The sequence below is a fragment of the Mauremys reevesii genome, unplaced genomic scaffold, assembly GCF_016161935.1.
Source record: "Mauremys reevesii isolate NIE-2019 unplaced genomic scaffold, ASM1616193v1 Contig28, whole genome shotgun sequence".
In the NCBI taxonomy this organism is placed as follows: domain Eukaryota; kingdom Metazoa; phylum Chordata; order Testudines; family Geoemydidae; genus Mauremys; species Mauremys reevesii.
Genome location: NW_024100838.1, coordinates 383,662 through 390,427, shown reverse-complemented (window position 1 = coordinate 390,427; position 6,766 = coordinate 383,662).

Genomic DNA, 6,766 nt, shown 5'->3' with positions numbered 1-6,766 from the left:
AACACAGGCCAGGGATTAACATTAAATTTACATTTTTTTGCCAATTGTCTACGAAATAGAGGGTTTTTACGGGTCGAGCATGGGGTTCAGTAGTTATGTTAATGAAACTGATATACACGGTCCCAAAAATTTCCCACTTGACCACCCGTTCATAAATGAGGCCTTGAATTGAGAAAAACAATCTAGTCGAACAGTAGGAAAACAAATCGCCAGAAGGGGATGGCCTGGGCCATTGCAAAACGTTGGAGGTCATGCCTAAAATAAAATCGGACTGGGGATGGGGTGCAGGGGTTCTGACTGGGACATCCTTCAGAGTCGGGACAGGGGTACGGGCTACGTGGGGTGCTGGTGGGGGAGTAGTCGGAGAAGGGCTAGGTCTGTCTAATAATTCAGGGAGAACTTGACATGGATACGGAACCTGACCTTATTTACAGGTTGCAGCCTGCAGGATAAATCCCCAAACCCATTCGGTACCGCATTCCCAGGAAAACATCCCGCAAGTCCCTCCTTGCCAGGTAACTATGTTTCGTCTTTTATACCACGGCCAATTTTTGACATCCTTAATGGTGAGGGACTTTGTCCCCCTTTTCTCCGCTACCGATCGCACGGTTCTTTTCTTTTTCGGGGCTGGGAGGTCCAGGGGTGTTTCAGGGCGGCTGTCCAATGTAGGAAGGGGTTGTGTTACTGGAACATCAGTCTTTTCAGGCATCCAGAAAAACATAAAGGTATCATGAAAGTTCAAACGCAACAGAAGAAACATGGTGACACAGATAAACCAAAGGGAGGGCATGAGCCATCTTCGCACCATGGCTGATTCTTTTATTTTGGCTCTTGGGTCAGCCATAGCGATAGCCTATTAATAGTCCTGCCTCTCTTTTCTATTTAGCCCTACTTTCTTTTTCTGAGTTTAGAGCTTAGTTCTCTTTTTTGGGCCTCAGGCGTTGAGAGGGGCTCAGGCTGGTGAGGGCCTTGTTCACTGGTCTGATCTTGAGTTGCAGGGGAGAACGGTACACTGGTGGGATCTAGGGGCGGTGAAGCCTTCTTGCAATGTGAAGCGTGGACCCAATTAGTGAGTCCCTTGCACTTGACTGCCGTGTGAGTAGTCAACAGCACCTGATAAGGACCCTTCCACCGAGGTTCCAGGGAAGACTTCCGCTGGTGCACCTTAAGGTAGACTCAATCTCCTGGCTGCAACTGATGGCATGCAGTGTCCGCCGGTTCAGGCAGGGCGCTTTGGACCTGTGAGTGAACAAATCTGACATGACAAATTAATGATCTGCAATAATCTAAAACAGTTTAATCATTTAGCTGCAAATTCACCTGACTAGGGAGCAAGGGTGGGGAAACTGGCATCCTCATTGGCCGAGCCATGAGAATTTCATGTGGGGACAAGCTGTGCTTTCGCATAGGAGTATTTCTCATCTGCATTAGAGCCAGGGGCAGGGAATCTGGCCATTTAAGGCTGGTTTCAGCACAGAGCTTGGCGAGTTTGTTTTTCAGTTCCTCATTCTTATGCTCCACTGCCCCTGCACTTTGGGGGTGATGGGCACAGTGCAGGTGCTGTACTATGTTGAGGGCCTTGCAAATTTGTTGCATGACTTGGTCCGTAAAGTGAGTGCCTCTGTCACTGTTTATAGAGGCAGGTAGTCTGAACCTAGGAATAAAATCCTTCAATAGTTTCTTTGCTACTGTGATAGAGTCAGCCCTTGCGCAAGGGTAGGCTTCAACCCACCCAGAATACATATAGACGCACACTAGTACATACTCATAAGAGCAGCACTTTGGCAGGCTTATAAAATCAATCTGAAGGTTTACAAAAGGCCCCCAAGGTGTAGGGTGGGCCGCCAGGTTAGTCTGGACTGGTTTTCCGCTGTTGTGTGCTAGGCAAATAGGACACGAATTACAGTATTGCTGGGCCATGCTTGAAAACTTTGGGGCATACCAATACCTCGTTACTAATACAATCATCCCTCCTTTCTTACGTGGGCCAAGCCATGGGCCAAGCGAGCAAGGTAGGGGAGTAACGCCTGGGGCGCAATCAGCCGACCATGCGGAGCGCGCCACAAGGCGTCTTCCGGGTGCTGGGAACACCTGGACAGCCTCCAGCTAACCTTTTCCCTCTCAGGCACCGACTCTTGCATGAGGGCGAGATCCTGAGGGAAGGCAGCTGGAGGGAGAGGTTTAAGTACGCAGAGAGGAAATACATCAGAGGGAGCCGGAGACCTGGAAAGGGCCGCTTGCCTGGCGGCAGCATCCGCCAGGGCATTTCCTCACGTAACATCATTGCTAGGCTTTTGATGGGCTGAGCACTTAACTACGGCAATGGAAGAAGGAAGCTGAAGGGCAGACAAAAGGGCCAAAACGCTAGGGCCATGACTAATAGGTGTACCATTAGAGGCAAGGAAACCCCTATATTTCCAGAGCTGCCCATAATCATGCACCACTCCAAAGGCATAGGCATATCTGAAATCTGTATAAATGGTGACAGAGTGTCTGGCAGGTAGGTGGCAAGCTCTGGTAAGGGCGAACAGCTCGGCGACCTGGGCGGACCTGGCTGTTAGAAGAGAGAAGGCTTCCATGGTACCATGTAGGTCACAAACAGCATAACCCGCAACAAGCCAGCCAGCTGAATCCCTGAGACAGGAACCATCTACAAAGAAAATTAATTCAGGGTTTTGAAGTGGGACATCCTGTAGGTCGTGTCCAGGGGCAGAGAGTTCAGTGGTAACAGATAGGCAATCATGAGGCTCGCCATCTTCTGCTGTGGGTAAAAGAGAGGCTGGATTAAGCACTGGACATCTGACCAGGGTCACATTTGCAGCATTCAAGAGTAGCATCTTGTACTTCGTAAGCCGAGAATTTGAAAGATGCTGAGTTTTACCCTTGGTAAGGAGGGACGTAACAGCGTGGGGAACAGCAACTGTTAAGGGGCTATCTAACACAATGGTAGCTGAAGTTTCCACAAGAATAGCAGCAGCAGCTACCATAGGCGGCGAGTTCTATGGGCCCATGGAGCCCAGGCCCCACCAATAATCCTGAAGCTGGGCCCAGCTCCACCAATGTTTGGGCCCCAGGCCCTGTGCTTCGGGGGTCCCCGTGTTGCAATGCCGGGCGCTCTCACGGCAGTGGCAGCTCCCGGGAGAGGCCCCAGCAGCAACTGGGCTCACAGCCCATTGGTCGGGAACCCCAGCCAATGGGAGCTGCTGGCGGCGGTGCTGGAGCTGCCTGGCCGTGCCTCCACAGCAGGGAGGGGGAGCGAGCCACCGGCAGCGTCTGAGCCCTGGGCAGAGCAGCAGCAGGGTCTGTGCCTGTCAGACAGACTCAGCCGGTGAGCTGTGGGGGCAGCCAGACACAGAGACACAGCCGGGGAGGGGGGGTGGGTGGGGACAAACCGACACCGCGGGGGGGGGGGGGGGCAGCCAGCCAGACACAGCCGGGGGGTTGTGGGACAGACAGACACAAGGACACAGCCAGGGGGTTGTGGGACAGACACACACAGCAGGGGTGGGGGGGCGGGACAGACAGACACAGCCGGGGGTGGTGGGACAGACAGACATAAGGACACAGCCAGGGGTGTTGTGGCACAGACACACACAGCCGGGGGTGGTGGGGACAGACAGACACAAAGACACAGCCCGGGGGGGCATTGGTGGGGACAAACAGACACAGCTGGGGGGTTGTGGGACAGACACACACAGCCGGGGGTGGTGGGGGCAGCCAGACAGACACAGCTGGGGGTTGTGGGACAGACACACACCAGGACACAGCCAGGGGGGTTGTGAGGACAGACAGATGGACACAGCTGAGGGGTTGTGGGGACAGACAGATGGAGCCATGGGCAGGGAAAGGAGCAGCAATGGGCACCCCGGGGCTGGTATAAAATACACAGGATGGGGGGGGCTTCCTGAGGGGATTATAGCAACACCCCCTGCAGAGCAGACCCAGGTTGCAGCTGGCTCCGCCCATCACAGCCCCCTACCCCACAGAGACCCACACAACCCTCTGCCCTCTCGAGAGACTCCCAATGACCCCTGTGCCCCTGTCACTCCTCCAGAAAGCCCTCCCCTTTGTGTCAGCCCACTCCCCTCCCCCACTGCCTCCCCTCCTCCAAAGGTCCCTACAATCTCCCCCTTTGCCTTCCGCCCCCCAGCCCAGCCCATTCCATTGGCCGGGAGGCTCCCAGTCTAGTGGCTATCAGGGCCCACGGGAGCTGCACATGAGGCAGGGTGCCTGCCTGCAGATGCAGACCTGCCTGGCTGTGCCTCCACAGCACAGGGAGGGGGAGCCCAAGCCACAGGTGAGCAAGCCCTGGTCATCATCTCAGGCCCAGTAATTCTCTGGATATTTAATTTCACTGAGGCAAAATGTGTGCAATTTTATGGGTTGAATGATTGAATGACATAATACCCACCTGCCCGCATTGTCCATCACTAAGTCCAGTAATTTTGTCAAGTGTTTGTTGCACAACATGGTGGTGCCTACCCCTACCTTGTGCTTCAGGGGGTGATGGGGTCCAGGGCAGCCTGTTATAGCCTGTTATAGAACTACCTGATTAGTAATTGGATATGTTGGCTGGCATCTTTTTTTACGTGTTCGCTCCCCCTGATGTTAGAACCTGGCTACACCACTGGAGAGGGGAGCTTCCTAGACCTGTGCAGTTGGGGCTTAGGTGAATTTTGTGGTACTGTGCCCCTCCCCAGCTACCACCCTGCAGTCCCACTCCTGCACCATGCTGGGCAAGGGGCAGCCCCATCCCCAGTGAGGCTATGGTGAGGGGTGGCAGCAGGGGAGGCCACACGTGATGGCAACCTCCCCCCTCGGTACCCACCATAGGGGAGGTGAGTGGGCTTTCTGGACCTGAGAGGGACCTAGGAGCATGTGCAGTGAACTGCGGGGGAGAGGAGGGGTCCCTCCCTTGGAGCTTGCTGCTGCCAGGGAGGGTGGAGGGGAGTCCTCTTTGGCCCTAGCCCTGGGGCAGCCTGTCTGCACCCCAAGTTCCTTATCCCCAGCCCTGCCCCAGAGTCCTCACCTGACGGGAAAAACACGCAACTTAAATTTGGTGGTCAGTTTAGAGTATCATAGAATATCAGGGTTGGAAGGAGCCTCAGGAGGTCATCTAGTCCAACCTCATGCTCAAAGCAGGACCAATTCCCAACTAAATCATCCCAGCCAGGGCTTTGTCAAGCCGGGCCTTAAAAACCTCTAAGGAAGGAGATTCCACCACCTCCCTAGGTAACCCATTCCAGTGTTTCACCACCCTCCTAGTGAAAAAGTTTTTCTTAATATCCAACCTAAATCTCCCCCACTGCAACTTGAGACCATTACTCCTTGTTCTGTCCTCTGCTATCACTGAGAACAGTCTAGATCCATCCTCTTTGTAACCCCCTATCAGGTAGTTGAAAGCAGCTATCAAATCCTCCCTCATTCTTCTCTTCTGCAGACTAAACCATCCCAGTTCCCTCAGCCTCTCCTCAGAAGTCATGTGCTCCAGCCCCCTAATCACTTTTGTTGCCCTCCACTGGATTTTCCAATTTTTCCACATCCTTCTTGCATTGTGGGGCCCAAAACTGCACGTAGTACTCTAGATGAGGCCTCACCGATGTTGAATAGAGGAGAATGATCATGTCCCTCGATCTGCTGGCAATGCCCCTACTTATACAGCCCAAAATTCTGTTAGCCTTCTTGACAAAGGCCAGAGGAGGGAGTGTTAGTGCCTATGCGGACTTCTGGGAAGTGCATGGGGTGGAAGGGGATGCAGGGATGCTCTGGAACCACTCCTTCAAAGCCAGTCAGGACTCTGGGGGAGCCTCCTCTCTGAGCGGACTGTCTCCAGGGCAAGAAGCTTACACCTTCCTGGGTCTGACCTCAGAGCATTCAGCATGCCCTTCCACACCATGCACTTTTCGCAGTGAGTCCGCCCAGGTGGGGTCCTGGGGCAGCCAGAGGTCCCTGCACCCCAACTCCGCAGTCAGATGTGACTCTCAGCCAGACTGTAAAACAGAAGGTTTATTAGATGATGGGAACACAGTTTAAACAGCGCTTGTTGGTACAGAAAACAGAACCCCTCTGTCAGGTCCATCTTGGGGGGTGGGGAGCCCAGAACCAAGTTCTGAGTCTCTCCCCATTTCCCCAGCCAGCTCCAAACTGACACTCCCTCCTCTGGCCTCTGTGTCTTTTCCGGACAAGGAGGCCACCTGATCTCTTTGTCCCCAACACCTTCAGTTGGCATCTTGCAGGGGAAACTGAGGCACCCACACAGTATTCAGAGAAAATATTAAGAACATTCCCACTTCATCACAACAGGTGCAACAAAATATAATACTGTATATTGAAGTAGGCAAGTGCTGCTTCTGACTTTCCACTTTTAATTGACCCTTGTAATCTTGTGGCGCTGACGCGTTGTACCTTCATTTTATATCGGCTTACAGGGCTGGAGCGGGGGGGGGGGCACCACCATTTTGGGCCCCACCAAAAATTATACAAACCTGCCGCCTATGGCAGCTACAGACCTGAGGCACGGGGGCAAGCCCGCTGCCACAGGATCTAAAGAAGAACTAAAATAAGTGACAGGACTGTGTTTATCCCTATGCAACTGCGTAAGCACCCCCTGGGCTAAACCTTCCTTTTCATGACAGTACAGAGTGAAAGGCTTTCTGTAATCAGGGAGGCCCAGGGCTGGTGCCTGGGCCAAGGCACTTTTAACCTGTTGAAAGGCTTCCTCTGTATCCTTTGTCCAGGGAATAGGATCAGAGACTTTATTTAAGGT